The 19,784-nt window shown below is 50.2% G+C and overlaps 1 protein-coding gene and 1 long non-coding RNA gene across 5 annotated transcripts in view; one reads left to right on the top strand and one right to left on the bottom strand.

Annotated features, from left to right (window-relative positions):
• Positions 1 to 19,784, top strand: part of PTPRE (protein tyrosine phosphatase, receptor type E) — a 186,639-nt gene that overhangs the window by 52,680 nt on the left and 114,175 nt on the right. The gene's annotated exons all lie outside the window — the stretch shown is intronic.
• LOC113884200 lies at positions 10,587 to 12,695 on the bottom strand. Its single transcript, XR_003508822.1, has 3 exons — positions 12,332 to 12,695; positions 12,109 to 12,200; positions 10,587 to 11,307 (listed from the first exon to the last, which is right to left on the bottom strand). It is a non-coding gene; the product is annotated as an uncharacterized LOC113884200 (long non-coding RNA).

The raw sequence follows: 19,784 nt of genomic DNA, 5'->3' as shown, positions 1-19,784 counted from the left end.
ACTCCAGGAGACAGTGAAGGACAGGGAAGCCTGGCGTGCTGCAGTCCGTGGGGTCGCAGTAACAAGGTAAACGTGGAGATGAGTCAGAGATGGTTTGGAAAAGTCGTTAACCAGTCTGATAACTCGTAACATCTGTGGGGAGCCAGAGAATGTTTTAGAGCAAGGTCACGGTGTGGTCAGCTCTGCACCTTAGAAGACAGCAGATGGGCAAGAGGAGATGAGGCTTGTGAGAGTGTTTGGGACTCTATTACAGGAGTCCATTCATCACACAGACAGACGTGTGTTAAATGTGAAGTGTATACCAGGGCTTGTGTTGAGAGCTGGGAGAGTGAATTGGAAATGGTGATGCCTCTGATCAAATCCGGACACAAGCAGCCAGAGCTGAACTGAGTGAGGCTGCAGGTGGTGGAGATCGGATCGCTTTCAGCATCCTCTTTGGCAGGGGTGAGGCCGAGGACGCCCTGAGGGGTCGGGAGAGTGGCCCATGGCAGTGGTTCTCACTGCGGGGGTTCTCACTGCGGGGGATTTTGCATCCTCCCCTGCCGTCATTTGCTGGAGAAGCGTTTGATTGTCCTGACAGGGAAGGTGGGGGGAGGGACGTTGCTGGCGTTTAGTGGGTAGGGGGCAGGGACACTACCAAACATCCGGTGACTCCAGGACAGAGACCCTAGGACACAGGGTCATCTGGTCCAAGATATCATCTTGCCAAAGCGGAGAACCCGCAGGCTAAGGTAGCGGCCAGGTGGACAGGAGGGATGTGCCATCCGCAGGAGCCAGGGCTGGGATCTTTGTGCTGCCTAGTCATGGCACCTGCAGATTCCTCTGTGGAAGTAGAAACGTGGGTCCAGAGACCTCGACTGGGCAGGCGTGGGCCGAGAAAGCTTGGCTGAGGCTGGAGGAGGCGCGCACTGGAGGAAGGGGGTCCGTGGCAGACAGCCGCTGAGATGGCAGTTAGGCCCCACCCTGCCCTGGGCACGTAGAAATGTAGATAACCCAGATACCCGGGTCTGCCTCCTACCCCCGAAGGGCTGTGACCAGCAGATGCAGCCAAGGCCGGAGGTGTGGGCCCTTTCTCCACACGCTGGTTGCATGAGCTGTCTGGAATGCTCTCTCCCACCCGCCTCCCATCTAATTAACTTCCATGCTTCCTACAGGAAGGCTTCGCTGACTACTAGTCTGGGTCAGCTTGTTTGCTGATGTCAACTCATGATTCCTGTCTGTCTTCCCCACCCTGTGAGCTGCCTGAGAGCCAGGGGTGCCTCTGTGTGGGCCCGTCGATACTGCGTTGGCATCTTCAGTTGTTGCTCAGTCGCTCAGTCGTGCCCAACTCTTAGTGACCCCATGGACTGCAGCAGGCCAGGCTCCCCTGTCCCTCACTATCTCCTGGAGTTTATTCAAACTCATGGCCATCGAGTCGGTGATGCCGTCCAACCATCTCATCCTCTGTTGCTCCCTTGTCCTCCTGCCTTCAATCTTTCCCAACATCAGGGTCTTTTCCAATGAGTCAGCTCTTCGCATCAGGTGGCAAAGTATTGGAGCTTCAGCTTCAGCATCAGTCCTTCCAGTGAATATTCAGGACTGATCTCCTTTAGGATGGACTGGTTGGATCTTGTTGCAGTGCAAGGGACTCTCAAGAGTGTTCTCCAACACCACAGTTGGAAAGCATTGGTTCTTCGGTGCTCAGCCTTCTTTTTGGTCCAACTCTCACACATGTACATGACTGCTGGAGAAACCACAGCTTTGGCTATACGGACCATTGCTGGCGAAGAGCCCAGCATGTAGAAAAGGCTTCATACGTGAGTGCACTTTGTCTCTGATAACTCAGGAAGGGTCTTCTTTGCGTCACTTGTGTGACAAAGTGGAGCTGACAAGTCCAAAGTGGGCGAGGGAAGCATTTCCAATCCTGGAGAGGTCTCCTCCTGCCTCTCCTAGAGGAGCAGCGTGTGTGCCTGTGTGTGTCTGTGTCTGTTTGTGTCTCTGTGTCTGTATATGTGTGTGTCTGTGTGTAGGGAGGTCTGTGTATGTGTGTGACTGTGTGTGTGTGTGTGTGTCTCTGTGTGTGTCTGTCGGTGTGTGTATGTGTGTATGTGTGGGTCTATATGTGTGACTGTGTGTGTATGTATGTCTGTGTGTGTGTGTGTGTGTCTGTGGGTTTGTGTGTATCTGTGTATGTGTGTGTGTGTCTGTGTGTATCTGTATGTGTGTATATGTGCATGTCTGTGTGTTTGTGTGTATATGTGTGTGTCTGCATGTGTTGGTGTGTGTGTGGGTCTGTGTATGTTGGTGTCTGTGTGTCTACATATGTGTGTATGTGTGTGTTTGTGTGTATGTGTGGGGAAGGATCTGTGTATATGTGTAACTGTGTGTCTGTGCGCATCTGTGTTTGTGTGTGTGTGTGTCTCTGTGTGTGCATGTGAGAGTGAGTGTGTGCAGAAGCTGCTGGGCTGGGGTGCTCTCCAGCAGTCTGAGACCACAGCGCATGCTCACCTTCTGGGAAAGCCTGGCTCCTGGGCCCTGGCTTCTCTGCAAGAGGAAGGAAGGGGCATCTGCTCCCAGCTGAGGGTCTGTGACCCCCATGCCCAAGCTGCCTTGCCCTCTGTGCCAAGATGGAAAGGTGGTTTCTCCCTCTTGGAGGAGAAACCAGTTTCCCTACCTTTCGTCTCTTTTACTGCTCATCCTTTGGTTCAGGGAATCAGTCTTCTTTTCTTAAAGCAAGCATTAGGGTTAGTACCAGGTCCAGGTTTTAAGCCTTCCTACTTGTGTTGTCCAACCTCTTTCCTGTCCAGACCACTCCTTGCAAAGCTAATTGCATTTGAAGTTGAACCCAGTGTAATAGCAGTTCATTGCCTACTCCTGGCTTCCAGGGTATCCTTTCTCTTTATTAAATTTAAACTTTTAAGAATCTATTTTCATAGATGGTAAGTCTAGTCACCTATAAGTATTAGCAAAGTTCTTCATTCAGCCCGAGTCTAACAGTAAACAGTTCTCAATTTTAAGGGAAAGATTTACATTTTTGTTCCTAAACCCAAGTGCCTCAGCAACCCATCTCATATTCCAAGGGTGTTCGCATTACAGGGCTGTCCATCCTGTGAAGACGCAGGTTGGTAACATTTGGGAGTGTTATTTTGGGTACTGCAGACTCTGTGCAAGTAATGATTTAAAAAACAACCCCCAAAGGCACTGTCCTAATGAATGCCATCAAAAGTTTCATTTTCAAGAAGCGCTCGTGGTCAGATGTCTGATTTTCAGAACTCTTGTAGATGCTGGCATTTTTCGGAAAGGTTCTCTGGCAGGCAGCTGTGATCTGGGTGAGGGACAGGGTCCAGCCAGCCGGCCTTCCGTGTATTCTCCCACTGAAACGCCCTGGAAGCATTTGGGCTTTAAATGACTCTTTTCCCAAATCTCATAACCCTATGAAGATTCTAGACTCTACTTGCGAAATTCCATCCAAGGTGGTTTTCCTTAATAAGTATGTCACTACAATAAGTGAGTTTTACTTCCGAAGAAGCTTCTTCAATTTGAACTTCCATAATGATATTTTAATAATCATCAAATGGCAGGAAATAGATGCTGGCTCCCTTAATTTTATCATTCTAAATGTCACAGGAATGGCAAGGATCTTGAAAAGACAAAAGAAGTGCTTCAATTAGTAATTCCCATGGTAACTAATAGAGGTTGATCTTTTTTTTTCCCCCTTTCTGTGGCTATTTTAAGTACTTAAATTGATTTGCATCCCCGTGGAAATGTGAAAAAAAAGCATGGATTGAGTTCGTCCACTCCGCCGGGAGTTTTTCTGTTATAAACCATCTCCTTTCCTCTCTTCCCCAGGTATTTGCGGTAGAAGGTAAGAGACAGACCCCGATAAAAAATGCTTCCATTTCCTTACATTAGGAAGAAGCCATGACTTCTTTTCTTTTGCTCTTTGTAAACGTAAACACATAACCAGTCTCCTTTTGTATTCCTCTTACAGTTTATATTAAAATACAAGTATCCATGTATTTTAGTGGCCAGACATCAGATGAAAAAACTAGCATAATTTGAGCTGAGCAGGGGAGCTCTTCATCGGATACAGTGAGGGTCTGAGCCCAGAAACCTTATCTCAGTCTGGTTCCCGCTGTTCAGACCTTGGCCAGCTCAGGGTCAGGACTGTGTCTGACCTTGCTCATGGGCTGTGAACCACAGCCCTGATCACTGAGGTCTCCTCTGTGTCTCACTGGCTCCTTTGCCTGCACTGCCCTCCTCCTGACCTTAGTTCCCCAGCCCCCAGATACCTCTGATGGTCGCTGGTCTCCACGCTGGTCCCCACTCTGCGTGCCGTACCAGCTCCCACACTCACGGAACAGGGCAATGAGCAGGCGCACCAGATCTTCACACAGCATCCAGCCACTTGAGGATGTGGACGGGCTTTCATCCTCATTTTAACACGAGGAGTGGAGCTCAGCAGGCCAGGCGCTGCCTCCTGGTCAGCGGGGTTCACTGTCTCTGGCCAGCATCCGCTCCCCTCTGAACACTCATGTTATGAGTGAACACACTATAATGAACCTTCTAGTTCACGCGAAGGGGTGTGTGCGTTTCTGTTTTAAAGTGGGTCAGGAAACTGAAGGGGAGGGATGTCTAGGGGAGATGTCTTGGGTATAATGCATCAACAGACATGACAGTCGAAGCACACACAGAGGGAGACTTTCGGGAGAAGGTTGTGGTCTTGGTAATGATAAAGAGTCTGTATTTATTGAGCTCACGGCCTGCACCGGACCCCATACACAGAGGGTCCAGTACAAATGTTCCCTGGCACATCTCACGTTCCCACCCGGTGACCAGCCACTCAGTTTGCCAGGGAGTGAGGGGTTTTCCACTAGTCATGTATGGCTGTGAGAGTTGGACTATAAAGAAAGCTGAGTGCCAAAGAATTGATGCTTTTGAACTGTGGTGTTGGAGAAGACTCTTGAGAGTCCCTTGGACTGCAGGGAGATCCAACCAGTCAATTCTAAAGGAAATCAGTCCTGAATATTCATTGAAAGGACTGATGCTGAAGCTGAAACTCCAATACTTTGGCCACCTGATGCAAACAGCTGACTCATCGGAAAAGACCCTGATGCTGGGATAGATTGAAGGCGGGAGGAGAAGGGGACGACAGAGGATGAGATGGTTGGATGGCATCACCGACTCGATGACCATGAGTTTGAGTAAACTCCGGGAGTTGGTGATGGACAGGGAGGCCTGGCGTGCTGCAGTCCATGGGGTTGCAAAGAGTCAGACACGACTGAGCGACTGAACTGAACTGAACTGAGGGGTTTACAGGCCCCTAGGATTTTCAGTGTGGGCTTCTCAGGTGGTTCTAGTGGTAAAGAATCTGCCTGCATTGCAGGAGACATAAGAGACATGGGTTCAATCCCTGGGTCAAGAAGATCTACAGAAGGAAATGGCAATCCACTCCAGCAGTCTTATCTGAGAAATCCCATGGACTGAGGAACCTGGCGGGCTACAGTCCTTGGGGTTGCAAAAAGTCAGACATGATTGAGCAACTAAGCACACAGGATTTTGAGTGTAGAACCAGAAAGTCCCAGGCAAAGCTGGGCTAGTCAGTCCCCCCACCCACCTCCCCAGGACAAAGGGAACTCCCCTCATTTTGTAAATGGAAACCCCACAGCTCAGAAAGGGGAGGTTAGCGGTCCCGGCTCCTGCCCTGGCAGGAGGAGGCATCCGAATCCAGGTGCTTTGACCAGAGCACCCAGTCAGCCCCTAAGAGGCAATCTCTCCCACCACTGAGGGGTCAAGGTCAAGGTCAAGGTCAACATCATAAAGATTTGCATTCAAGGTGGAGATTCCTGTGCCTACAAGTGAACTTACTTACCGAAGACTAAGAAAACAAACTTACGGTTGCCGGGGAGAAGGCATACTCAGGGAGTTTGGGAAGGTCATGTACGCACTGCACTGCTATATTAAAATGGATTACTGTAGAGCACATGGGATTCTGCTCAGTCGTATGTGGCGGCCTGGACGGGAGGGGAGTTTGGAGGAGAATGGACACGTGTACGTATGGCTGAGTCCCTTCACTGTTCACCTGCAGCTATTACACGTTGTTAATGGGCTGTACCCCAATGCAAAATAAAAAGTTTAAAGTTAGAAAAAAAATTAAAACAAGGTAAAAACAGATGCAATAAAAATCAAAAAGTCATTTCAAATAAAGAGTTGGCTTAAAACTAAATATTAAAAAAACTAAGATCATGGCATCTGGTTCCATCACTTCATGGCAAATAGAAGGGGAAAAGGTGGAAGTAGTCACAGATTTCCTCTCCTTGGGCTCTAAGATCACTGCTGATGGTGACTGCAGCCATGAAATCAGAAGACGTTTGCTTCTTGGCAAGAAAGCTATGACAACCTAGACTGTGTTGAAAAGCAGAGATATTACACTGCCAACAAAGATCCGTATGGTCAAAGCTATGGTCTTGCCAGTGGTCACATAAGACTGTGAGAGTTGGACCATAAAGAAGGCAGAAAGCCAAAGAATTGATGCCTGCAAACTGTGGTGCTGGAGAAGACTCTTGAGAATCCCTTGGACATCAAGGAGATCAAACCAGTCAATCTTGAGGGTAATCAACCCTGGATATTTGTTGGAGGGACTGATGCTGAAGCTGAAACTCCAGTATTTTGGTTATCTGATGCGAAGAGCGACTCACTGAAGAAGTCCCTGATGCTGGGAAAGATTGAGGTCAGAAGGAGAAGAGGACATCAGAGGATGAGATGGCTGGATGGCATCATTGATGCAAGGGACGTGAGCTTGGGAAAACTCTGGGAGATGGTGAGGGACAGGGAGGCTTGGCAAGCTACAGTGCATGCGGCTGCAAAGAGTCAGACATGACTGGGAGACTGAACAACCCCAGTGCAAAATAAAAAGGTTAAGGTTAGAAAGAAATAAAAACAAAATAAACACAAATACAGTAAGAATCAGAAGTCATTTCAAATAAAGTTCATGATTAAAGGTAAACAAGCTTGCTCTCTAAGAAATCGGGCTTCTGATGTCAAACAAGCGAACGCCTGGGGCACAGTCAGGCCAGGGGTCCTGTGCCCTTCGACGCTTTAAGTCTCTCAGTGCTGAGGGTCATCTGTCCCCCTGTTGAGTGAGGAGCAGATTGAGTGAGAACGTTTTGCAGTTGACCGTATTTGCAAATTGATGTTTTAAGCCACACTTGTTAATTGATTTGTTTGTTTATACAGGGCGAAAAGTAGTACTAGCAGTGATCTGAAATAGCAGATTAACTCATACCTACAGAACTGAACACACGAGTCGGGAGGAATGCGCGGAACCTTGGATTTTCACAGAGTGAGGCCCTGGGTGACCAGCCTGGCCAGAGGACAGGACAGGCCCTGCCCCCACGCAAGCCTCCTGCTGCTTTTTCCCGCTTCTTCCCCACCTCTCCCCTCTTCTGCTCCTCACCTTCGTTCAATCTGCTTTTGAACTTTATATAAACGGAATCAGAGAGCGTGTACCACCTTTTCCCCCGTGTTTTATGAGCACCCACGATGCGCGAGGCATTGTGCAGATTTTCAGTGAATCTCTGCGGCTTGGCTTCAACCGCATCCCAGTTGGTCCTTACGGGCGCTGGTGTCCCTGTGTAGGTCACGGAGTCGTCGTCTTAGCGGCCAGTTCTCACTGGATGACCAGCTGACACGCTGTGTGCGTTCAGGGAAGGCGTCACCGCTATGGGAATCGGCCCTTTACTGTTCAGCATAACTACAAATCCAGCAGAGTGCTTTGGGTTCTGTGTTGCTGGGAAATCTCCAGGACGCTGAAGTCATCTGTGCTCTGGGCTGGAGAAGGCCAGTGGGGATGACGGAGAATGGCAGCCGCTAGTGAGAGATGGAAGGGGAAGCGGAGGGGCATCGTCTTACGGGGCCGCCACCCAGGGCCTGACGTCCAGCGAAGGCACAGCTGTCTGGACGGACCCTGCCTAGCCTGGGGTCTACCCAATAAAGCGCTCACTCATCCTGGCCACCTCGAGGCCGCCTCTGAGGACCAGGGAGGGAACTGTGAGTCAGAGCCTGGGGCCGGAAGCACCCACCATTCCCATCCTGGGGATGGAGTTACCATAGTGACGTCTTGATAACCTGTGCTATTTATCACCGAGAAGTTTCCAGGACGCCAGAGGGACAAGAGGCTGCACGGTGTCAGAGTGGTTCATGATTTGGGCGGGTTTGGGTCTGGTGAGTCTGCCTCTTTAACTCCGCTGCTCTACTCTGTGAGCTGGAATAATAACCGGGCGATTGCGAGCATTCAATTAAAAATATTTGTTTGGAAGCGCCCTGTACAAGTAAGGCATTCCACAAATGCCAGCTCCCTTTCCCTGGAGATAAGATGTGATTGTAATTGTGCCTTAAATCCAGTCCTAAGCTTCCTGGCTGACATGGCAAAAAACGAAAACACAATGGCTTGTATTGTTCCAGTACGATTAAAAGAACATCCTAGTTTTTCAGGAAACGTCAACACTTTCCTGGTGCTGGATTCTGTGAGGACTTTATTTTGAAAGTCTGAGTCATTCAGCTGATGGCGCTTGCAACAGTGATTTCCCCTGCCTGCCCCTCCCCCTCCCAGAAGGTGGAGAAATCCCTTTCCTATCTCCGCAGCATGGATTAATCCCTTAACTTAAAAAATACAGACCTGAGGATGTCGTACTGAACTAAGGATGGAAAGCTAATACCTTGGCATAGGATTCAGTAAACTCTGTTTTTTTTTGTTTTTCTTCCATTTCTTTCGCCTTTTCTTTCTGGTGGAATCTTATAAGGACAGCATAAATGGAAGGTTGTGTAGTCTGGAGGAACAAGAGGAGCCTTGAGTTCGCCCAGTGCTCTTGAGCCTTCCAGGGTCGCTGTGCGGGTGAAGGAGGTGACGTGCACACCCACACCCGGTGGTCCCGTGGTTCGGCATCTGTAGAGAAGCCGATTGCACTGGGATCTGTAGGATCCGGTCGGTCAGGACCAGAGTGAGCGGCTGCCACGGTCCTCAGTGTTCACGGACACGCTGGTGCCTATGGTGGGCTCCACTGCCCAGGCTCAAGGGCACCGGATCCAGGGTCAGGAGCCTGGCAGAAGGAAGCACGGGTGTCTCCCCTCCCCTGCCTGGAAACACGAGAATTCATTTGCCCACATCATTGCGGTTGAGTTCTTTATTTCTTTTCCCTAGAGGAACTTACGTACACACACACAGAATGGTGGTAACCAAGGGGTTTCCCTGGCCCACCGTGGCCTGGGAGCCCGCCATACACACATGGAGACTCTGGACCTGGAGAATCAGAGGTGAGGGGCTGGGAAAGTAGAGGCCATTGCACTGTGAGGATCCTGGGGACTGTCCTCCCGGGGCCTGCAGGAGCCAAGCTGCTGCCTCACAGAGAGCACCTGAGCTCTCAAAGCCGGCCAAGCCGGGGAAGGGCAGCGGCGGGAGGGGGCGGGGTGGATCCTCTCACTGTATCCCCAGCCTTGCAGGTGAAAGGTCTGCATTGGCAGAGCTGGCTGGAATCAGAGCTACGGGACTGGACTGCCCCGCTCCTGCCCTCCACCCGCCCAGGACCAGGGTTCAGATTCCTGTCCTGAGAGGCAGCTGCCCCGTCCTCCCTGGCTGCTGCCTGGAGTCGGGGGTGGGGAGGATGGGAGGGTCTTCCCTCGCCACTGTTGGCAGCTCGTCTGTGCCAATGTTCTGCGAGGCCCAAAGCACCTCATCAAATGCTTCAGCGTAGTAGACTGCGTGCCTGCGTGCGCGCTCAGTCACGTCTGACTCTTTGTGACCCTGTGGACTGTGGCCCGCCAGGCTCCTCTGTCCACAGAATTTTCCAGGCAAGAGTACTGGAGTGGGTTGCCATTTCCGCTCCAGGACAACATAGTAGGCATTCAAGAAACAATCTGCTGGTCAACTGATTACATGTTGCAGTCACAGATGGAAAGAGACTACAGACTCCTATTTTTTTTTTTTTAATTATTATTCTAAACTCTGAAGCTTGAAAACATTGACAGTTTTTTCAGTAATCCAACAGCATACAAAATTCACTAACGGATTCTAAATTATCCATTTAATTTAACATTTAATGCATTTAACAGCTGCATTCACAAATGAAATAACTTGATGTTTCCCTCCTTACTGGAGATTTTAGGTAGATAGTATTCCTACTCAAGTCATTTGCCAGTCATGTCCGACTCTTTGTGACCCCATGGACTGTAGCCCGCCTGGCTCCTCTGTCCATGGAATTTTCCAGGCAGGAATACTGGAGTGGGTTGCCATACCCTCCTCCAGGGGATCTTCCTGATCCAGGGATCAAACCCACGTCTTTGGCATTGCAGGCAGATTCTTTACCATTTGAGCCAACCTGGGAAGCCCCATGGGAGAAAGATCATTTCGTTTTAGTTATGAATGGTTAGTCATTTTAAAAATAACCCATTCCCCAGGTGAAATTTACCTAGGGCCAGTAGTTGGATAGATTGGCTTCTATGCATTAAAGTTAGTTGACACGGGGACTTCCCTGGTTGTCCAGGGGCTAAGATTTCACGCTTCCAATGCAGGGGGGTGGTGGGTTCAATCCCTGGTCAAGGAACTAAATCCCACATGCTGCAACTAAGACCCAGAGCAGCCAAATAAATAATTTTTTAATGTACATAAAAGTAGGTGACATAGCAAAGTCACCCGTGGTCATTATCCTGAATCGTACGTCCTGTCCTAACACACGGCAGCACAGCCCCCTTCCTTTGTCGCACGCAGAGGCCTCGCCTCTGTGTCACACGGAACTGAAGTGTTAGGGAGGGTCTTAATGTGACCTGTGATGTGAGCTTCGTTCCTCGTGAGCACCGCACCCCGATGCACATGGTGGTCGCAGAGGCTGGCACGTTTGTACAGAGGGTCACCCACATGTGCACAGCCCGCTGAGTCCCCTGCACAGGTGGGATCCGGCCCCAGGCAAGGGGTGAGGCAACTTTGGGAACACGGCTCTTACAGTAACAGACTCGGGTGGAGAGTGAGGTTTGTCTCGAAACGGAGGGCTGTCACCCAGTCTCAGGGCTTCTGTTTCCTCCTCGGTCACGGGGAGGGCTGGCCTCAGTCTTCACTCTAGGGGGAGGCTTCAGGGAGAAGCTGGGGCTGGATACACAGTGGAGCCACATGTGCACCGGCCCGTGCATGGCAACCCCAGCCTTGCTGTGCTCACGGTCATAGTGATTTCAGTTCTCGGACAGAAAAGACCCCTGGGAAGGCGGGTCCTGTCCAGTCCTGCCCTGAGTGCGTCTGTCTCATGAGGTGGTTCTCAGAGGCTCCCAGGAGCCTGTGGTTTCCTGTTTAAAAATTGAATGAGGTTTGTTACAAACTTGGCAGCCCTGGAGTGAGACCCCCAGCTCTCTGTTGGCCAAAGATGTGGGCAGGAGGGTGGGCACTTGCTCAGGCCAATCAGGGGCACCTCCTGGGGTGGCCAGGGGACGGAGAGAGGGTCTGCTTGACTCCCTGAGGTCCTGCCACGCTCAGGCCTAGCCTTGAACTCTGCACAGCTTCTTTAAATCCAGCTCCCAGAGCTTTACCTTTTCAGAGACCAGCTCTGTGTTGATCAAGCGGAGCTGAATTTGCTCCCAAATCACTGACCTGAGTTCCTAACCCGAGGTTAGGCAGGCAGAGGGCTCTCTGGTGTCCTTGGCTGCAATGCATCAGGTTGACGGTGGTTTTTAAGGAAGTGAGTGGGCTGTGGCTGAGGAGGCATCTCTGGCCGGCTGGGCCAGGATCCCTTCCTCAGCCGTGGTCCAGGGGGGCCACTCCTCAGACGCAGCCCATCTCCCAGGAAGTGATTCCTGGCCCTGGGGAATCGAAGCATCAGGATTCCCGAACATTCGGGGGTCTTACTGCCCTGGGCTGGGGAGCATGAATCCAGCTGGGTTGGTCTCAGCCTTGAATTCTTTCTGATCTCATAACCCCGTGCAGCTGGCTTCCGGGTCGTCGCGCAGATTAGAGGGGCCCCTGCAGTAAGTGTGTCCAGCCTTGAGGCTGACGGAACATCAAGGCCCCTCTGACCCCTGTGCACATGGCCCCAGCCCGCCACCACCCCCAGGGAGCCAGCAGGAGCCCCCCCGATCCTGCGCTGCCCTTACCTGGACCTCCCCCTCACTTGCACGGTTTACCAGCTCCTCTCACAGTGCTGTAGACGTCGGGTCTTCCTCCGAGGCCATCCGGGACCTCCTGCCTGGAGACCGTGGAAGTACAGGGAGAATGAGAGGCCTGCCCGAGGTCGCCTAGCTGGGAAGGTCACCCCGCCTCCCGTGTTGGCAGGGGGCAGGGCCTGACTTGGGGCGCAAAGGCGCTGCTTCTCCCTACCTCCCTCTGACTCGGACCTCAGGGCAGACCACCGGCCACGTGGGAGGCAGGGAGGGCCTCGGGGTCCTCATTCCATTTCCTGCTTCTGACATCACGACGTTTGCCCCAGTGTCCGGGAACGTACAGCTTGCCTGTAGAAGCAGCTCAGATCCATTCATTGGAGGATGATTCCCTGAGCCGTAAAGAAAGAAAACCATTTTCCTTGAGGATGATGGGTGTGCTGCCTCCCTGAGGAAGAGGAGGGCTGACCTTTCTAGGTAGACAAAACAGAATGCCAGTCAAACACGACACGTCTGTGGCAGTATATTGTTGCCGATGCGAGGCTGCATATTTGTGTCATAATGCCGTTTTTGTTTGCACATGAATGCCGCAGTGTTCCTAACGTGTGGAGGAGGGATTCATCACAAGTTCACAGGACTTCTTCTGTGGCGGGCCGGGGGGGATATCGGGGCTTGTCCTCAGCGACAACGCACGTCGAGCCTGGAGACGTTCTTGTTAGAAGCTCAGCGATGGATGAATTTCCCCAAAGCTCACCTTCCATCATGAGCTCGCTGTTGGATGAAGACACTGAGCTTTTTCTCTTTAAGACAACGCAGTGAATATGGGAGATCTTCCCTTTCCCCGTGTTGTTTTAAGCCAGCCTCTTCTCTGTGCATTGTCCACAAATTCTTTTTTTTTTTTTTTTTTTGTAGACACACCTATTTTTATTCCGGGTGGCATGTGACTGATTCTCTCTCAAATCAAATTTTAACGAGAAACCCCCCAATAGGGCCAGTCTATATTACTTTATGTGACAGTCGTGCTAATTTTTAAATTAGTAAATAAATAAAGAGGAGATGTACAATTTTGTGATTTGCTCAGTGAATCTTAATTACGGAACTTCTTCTTCTTTCGAAACTTCTTTCCTGCTGCATTTGCTGCCTTTTCAGCCATTATCTCTGAGTACTTCCTTCGGTTATATCTTCTGAACTCAGAATCAGCCAGCAGTTCCTCCACAATAGTTCTCTTCCTTTGTTTCTTGGGAACTCGTGAATGGTAGAAGTCAGCAGGATTGTCAACAATGGTTCCAATCTGGAAGTACTTAGGGAAGCCATCTCTATCATTTTTCTTGTAAAACCTTTTTGGGTCCATGCTAGCTCTCATCTTCAGTGCTTTGAGATCATTTTTCAGTTCATCTGTCAGTTCTGGCGCTTTCATACCAAACCATCCATCACCTGCTGTTTTTTTTTGTCGCTCTTGTCTGCGTTTTTTCTGAAGTTTATATTTTGATTCACTATATGGTGGGACACAGTAGTTTTTTTCAAATTCAGGCGTAATGACAGTTTTCTGCAGAAGCTCATCTTTCCTTTTCTCTTTCATCTGTGTTAGGGTTCTCTTGTTCAACTGTACCTTGTCTGCATTGAAATTAATATACAAACCACCCAGCTCCTTAATATTCAGTCCAGTATCTATGCTGCTGCTCATCAACTTCAGAAGTTTAGATTTTGTGTTACTTAGCAAGTTGTCTTCATCACAAATTCTTAATAATATAGTTAGATGGTTCAGATAAGCCAGTTAAATAGGGGGGAAATCGTGAAGTATTTGAGGGGTCTGGGGAAAAATAACTGGTTGATCTGTAGACCTTTTGGTTGGCTGGTTTACAGATTTTCAAAGTCTTTCTTGGAAATACCTGACAAACTTCTCTGCTCTGGGTACCACGTTCCTGAAAAATGATCGTACCATTTCCAAAAAGGTGTTCTCTCTCTCTTTTGATGTGGGTGTCTGCTTTCAGTCTCTTGGGGACATTGTGTGTCTCCGGGATTTGCACTCACATCACTCCCTGGCAACTCTGAGACAAGCACCCCACCTCCAGGAGTGGCGAACGTCTTTTCGGGCGCCCAAGTCCAAGGTCACCTTGATTTCTTCCTCCCTTGATTTCCTTTTCACATACATTCCCCAAGGCTGGTGGGCTCTGCCCCCTGGGTCTTTAAGTAGTCACCTCCCCGCAGCTCCGTCCCCAATGCCACTGACGTCAGGAGTGCCCCTCCACCCCTCACCTGGACCATCAGGGACCCACCGTCCATGCTCAGCTCAACCCCACAGCCACCACAGTGACCTTGGAGGAGAGCAGAAAGGGACTCCAGGCTGGCATACTTCTGCAGTCCACTTGTGGCTTCAGCCGAAATCCAAACCAATGCCTCTGTGGCTTCCCAGACCCCGTCTGCCTCACCTTCCAGATCCTCCTCAGTGACTCGGGTGTCTACAGAGTTCAGTCCAGGGTCCTGTGTGGGGTTCATCTCTCAGTTATCAGCCCAGCACAGTAGGGATGTGTATCCTTATTTTGCAGGGGAGGAAACTAAGGCTCAAAAAGGGGAAGCGACTTGTTCCGAGGTCAAAGCCAGGATTCCAATTATTTGCTACTCTTAGAATGCTCCGCGAGCTGCCCAGCTTCCTAGCCTCTGTTTGTGCCATCTGCCTGGGAATCTCATCCTCAGAGAAAGATACCTGACTTCAGCCCACGTGGCCTAGGACTGCTACTGTCATCTCTCATAAGCCCCTGGACCCACCAGAGCAGACCCTGCTCGCCCCAGAGCTTCAGTGACCTGTTGATCAGCCTGTCTCTGGACTCCTTTAGAGTAAACACCTGGAGCTTCCATCCACGTACTTTTTAAAAAATCTCTAAATCCTCTGTGCTTGGCATGACCCTAGCATATATGTAAACGCTTAATGAACAGTCACATCTGATTTAAAGCACTTACTCATTCTTCCAACCAGTATTTTCTGGATTTCTGGTATGTGCACAGAGCTGTGTATGTAACAGAGAAGTTCGAGTTAGAGATAAAGGTTGTCCGTTCAGAAAGCAGCGAACTCACCACAGACTGTGGATTTGGGGTGAGTGTCTGCATCCTGCTTTTGTCAGCGGTGAACTGTAGACTGGGCTTGCCCACATCACAGGGCAGCCGAGACGGCAGCCAGGGTGGCCGTATCTCCATCCACTGTCTCGTACATCACGCTGATGTAAAGATGGGGCTGGAGAAAGAAGACGTAGAGGGTGAAGCAGAGAACAGCTGCGTGTCCCTGGGGCAGGAGGAAGAAGACCAAGGTAGCCTGATGGCTTCGATGAGAGGGCTTCGATGAGAGGGCAGGGCTTGAGCACCCCCTGACAAGTCTGGGGGAGATGGGAGCTTTCTGGGTCAGGGAGGAGCGTGAGGAAAGGGATGGTGTGGGGAGACCTTGGTGTGTCTGGAGGGCAGTAAAACAGTTTCTCTGGGGAAGAGCCCTCTAGAAATTTCTACCCTGGACAATGTTGAGAGAAGCACGTTGTGGGTTTTGGAGGGGGATGCCGAAAGGGGAGCTTGGCATTAGAAGTAGGAGGCCTTAGAAGTAGGATGTAGACCCCCAAGTTGCAGAGTGTCCAGGTACCACTTCTGTGGCCTCTCCACATCCTGAGATTCTTCCCCGGGAAATTCAGGCTCTGGGAAGTAATCCAGGGCGGGTGTTTCCCAACACATTTGGCTCTTCTTACTGATGCCAATCTGATGGGCAGAAGTCTGTTGCCTTTATCATTAGCAATACTTATTACTATGTAATAATAAAATCGCATCTCTTTTTTTGTTATAAACCACCATATTTATTGGGATCTATTTTCAGAGTCCATTATGTTCCGTTGATGTATTTCTTTCCTTTTTCTAAAACAAAAAAACTTTTTCGTTTGTATTGGGATATAGCCAGTTAATAATGATGTGATGGTTTCAGGTGAACAGTGAAGGGACTGAGCCACACACACACCTGGATCCCTTCTCCCCCAAACACATCCCTTAATACGAACCAGGTGGCACATTTTCCTAGTCCCTTTGCCAACTGTATATCATTGCTAGTAACTGACATTTTAAATAACAGCAACATTGATATTTTTAAATTAAGAAGCACATGATAAGTTTCCTTTCATCCTGGGACCACAGGAAGAATGATCCTCCTGAACAGTGAGTTAATGTGGTGGCCCACCCCTTGGAGAACAGGGCTTTGCCGCGGGCGTCTGCACCTCGCTGCCGTTTATGGTGGAGGGGAGGGTGATCACACACAGTCAGTGCCCTGCTCACAGGCTTCGAGCCACCTGGTGAGAAGTGAGGGCGTTTCAAACTGACTCTCCAAGAAATAACGCCTCCAAACAGAAATCCTTTTCTCTGAGCTTCGCTGAACGTTCATTAGACCAAGAAAAACATCTCTTTGATCATGGCCTAGACAGACGTGGAAGAGTGGAAACCAGAAGCTGTTTGTACTTCTGAAAGTGGAGTCTTGGGCTTACCAATTTGCATAGTTTCCTCATCCAAAGAGGGGACCCCCAACTGTGGGGTAATTAGAGATATGTGCGTTTGGGGGGCAGGGGATTGTGCCTCAGAAAACACTCTTGGAAAGCAGGCATGGATCTTCTTCCGAGCAGCTGCCCATGGATAATTGTTAAAAGTTGCCAAATATTTAGAAGGCCAGCTTGTCCGTCATAGAGTGACAGAACAGGAGCTTGAGAAAATGGATTTTTTTTCAGCCTTGGCAACGTCGGTTTAGGGACCCTCCTCCTGCTTCTGCAGGGTGGGCAGAAGAAGAGTCTACCAAACTGCTCATCGTTCAGGGAGGTTACGTCCCCTGTTCAGCAGCAACTTCCAGCCTTCCTTTCGTGCGTTAGAAAATACAGAAACTCACAGCTTTGCTGATGCCGGGAAGGTAAACAAGGAAGCTGCGAGACTAGGCAGAGTTATGAGGTCAGCCAGGATCTGCGGCGGATGATTCAGAGGCGTCTCTCTACTCTCCTGTCCTTCGGATCAGCACCAGGAAGCAGGGTGAGCTCTGCCCAGGACATGAGGCTAAAGCAGCGATGGGTCATTTGGGGGGTTTCCTCCATTTCCACTGCCTTTGGTGGATGCCATGGGCTCTCAGTTGCTTTCCCAGGTGTAGGGATCTTCCTGGGGGACCCCATCCACATTAACGGTCCTGGTCGTGGTGCTGGAGCGTCACCGTGACTGAGGGTAAATGACACTTCCAAGGGCTGTGACCAACACTTCGGGACCAGGTGATGTTCTGGGGGACACAGAGCCCAAGAGAACACGGCCAGGATGGAGGCGCTTCACTGTAGGGTCTGATCATTCCTGGAAGGTGACCCCAAGGCCAGAGTTTATGGTATCTAATCGCCTGTGTTAGATTTTTATTTGTGTGCCCTTGTTTTATAACATTTTAACCCATCACTAAAAGTTCACATTTTAGATACACTGTACATGTAGAAATATATATATATACATATTTAAAAATAAAATGCAAATGTGCATCCAAAATTTTTAAAAATTCCACTGCCAATTTAAAAGAAAAACTTGTCAATACACCCTTGGCAACATACAGTCTAACCACTGGAATGTATACGATGCTTCAGGCCCAGGGAAAGGATCTTTCACTTCTGTCTGAGCTTGGAAAGGCTGCCCAGCTCAGAGCTTGACAAGTCAGAATAATCTTCATGTTTGCCTTAAATGGAGCAGCCCCGATGGATTGATTCTGCATGGTGCTGTTTTCCTTTCTTCTGAGCAAGGTCTGGATGCACAGTGACATCACTGGGTCTTTCCATATCTCGTGAGCGATCGGGACCAGCCCTGTGGCCAGGTCACTTCCCAGAGGAGTGCCCGCCCGCCTGACCTTGGCTGCCCTCCCCGCCCACCTTGGTGGACTTCCCCTGTTCCACAGCCTCGCTCAGCACAGCCTCTTTCCCGGGCTTCTAGCTGGCCACATCCCCCCTGCCTCTGCTCTCTGAAGCGGAGCGGCTGGCCCTGTCCATCCTGGGGACAGACTTCCACACGTCTGTGGTCAGAAGCCCAGGCTTCTGTGAGCCCAGCCTCTCCCATACAACTGTTTTTCCCCACAGGAAGTGTGTGGCCAGCCTGGGCGTTTCTAGATCTTTCCGGCCCTTAGACCGAAGTGGAGCTCCTTCTCGAGTTAGAAGAGGCTTTAAGGAATTCTCCAGTATCCCTGTCACCCTGGACAAAAAGTCTTCTGTGGGTCCTCCTCCTGGCAGGCAGCGCCCCAGACACTAGGAATGTAAAGAAAAGAAAGGTGGTCCCTGGAGAAGTGACAGCTTCCCTGGGGTGGGGGTGGGGGGGATGGAGATGAGAAAAGAAAACACAAGCAAAGCAGGGGAAGCCACGGTGTAGGCTGCCTTCCTCTGGGCGGCCAGCCAAGAGTGGTCCCAGCATCTCTGGGTGAGCACCCCTGCTTCCCTGTTCTGGATGACACTGGTCAGAGAGCTCGCCGAGCCTCAGTCTTCTCATCCTTAAAATGGGCCTCCTCTTGCCTCTTGCGAGTGGCTATTGGCTGTGGGTGCCGCAAACAGGCACCGAGGCACTCGATGGGCCCAGTGAAGTGGCAGCTTCTCTCCTCTCCTTTTTTGGAGGATCGTGCTGTTCCAGGAGAACCAGGAGCCCATCCAGCCGTGGCACTGTGCCCTGTAAGCTCCCCAGGGACAACCCCTTTCCGAGAGGAGTGGGTTTGCCCACGGGGACCAGCTTCCCCTACCCTCATATAACATGCTTATTTCACCTTTTCAGATCTGGGCCACTGTGACAGTAGCCATCTGCACAAGGGGCTTGGGCTAAAGGAAGTGTTTGTGTGATGAAAGCTGACTTCAGAGGATATTCTGGTTGCTGGGGTTTTGCTCTAATTCTGTCCTTCACAGAAGCTGGTAGTTGTGGTTTCAAGCGAGCATGTGTGAGCCCGGAGCCAACGCAATGTGTGATCTCTCTGTAGAGCCCACTGTTTCGTGTATTTTTGCTCTGTTTAAAAAAGTTCGCTTCAAAGTTTAATTCAAAATGATTAATGACCGGGCTCGTTTAGGATGTAGTCCGTCGTACTTTCTCATTTCCTTAACCATCCGTTGACACCGTGCCCAACTGGTTCTACATCCAACTGGTCTTTTGGTCTTGTGGTTGTTAGCTCGGCTTGATTCAAGGCTGCGGGCCTGCTTCTGCACATCTTGGGGTTTTGTTTTACATTAAGACGATTCAGCATTGTATTGGAAGAGAGTTGTGAGCATTTCTACGAATCCTCCTGATGTATTAAGCGTGCCTGGGACCCCTGGCCTCTCCCCGTACTTGGCCCCAGACAAAGACCAGAAGTCACTCTTTCTAGCATCTTCCCAAGCTCTTTTGCAGGATTGGAAGAAGTGGACTCTTGTAATACGTTATTTCTATATAAAAGTGGTTTCTGTACCCCCAGTGATTCCCTCTCACCCAACACTCAGTGGCCACTTGTCTTGCTCCGGTGCACTTTGTGTGATTCTGGGCTCCTTTGCACTCTGGGAACTCTGTGACTTTAAACAGATCGAGTTACACAATCTGTTGGCTACACAACAGATTGGGCCTCCATTGCTTCTTTGTAGATGTGTAGAATTTTCTATGTACATGATCTTGTCATTTGAGCATAAAGTCCTATTTTTCCTTTC

Source organism: Bos indicus x Bos taurus, chromosome 26 (genome assembly GCF_003369695.1).
Source record: "Bos indicus x Bos taurus breed Angus x Brahman F1 hybrid chromosome 26, Bos_hybrid_MaternalHap_v2.0, whole genome shotgun sequence".
NCBI lineage: Eukaryota > Metazoa > Chordata > Mammalia > Artiodactyla > Bovidae > Bos > Bos indicus x Bos taurus.
The sequence above is the reverse complement of the archived record's forward strand: the minus strand, read 5'-3'. Positions and strand labels throughout refer to the sequence as shown.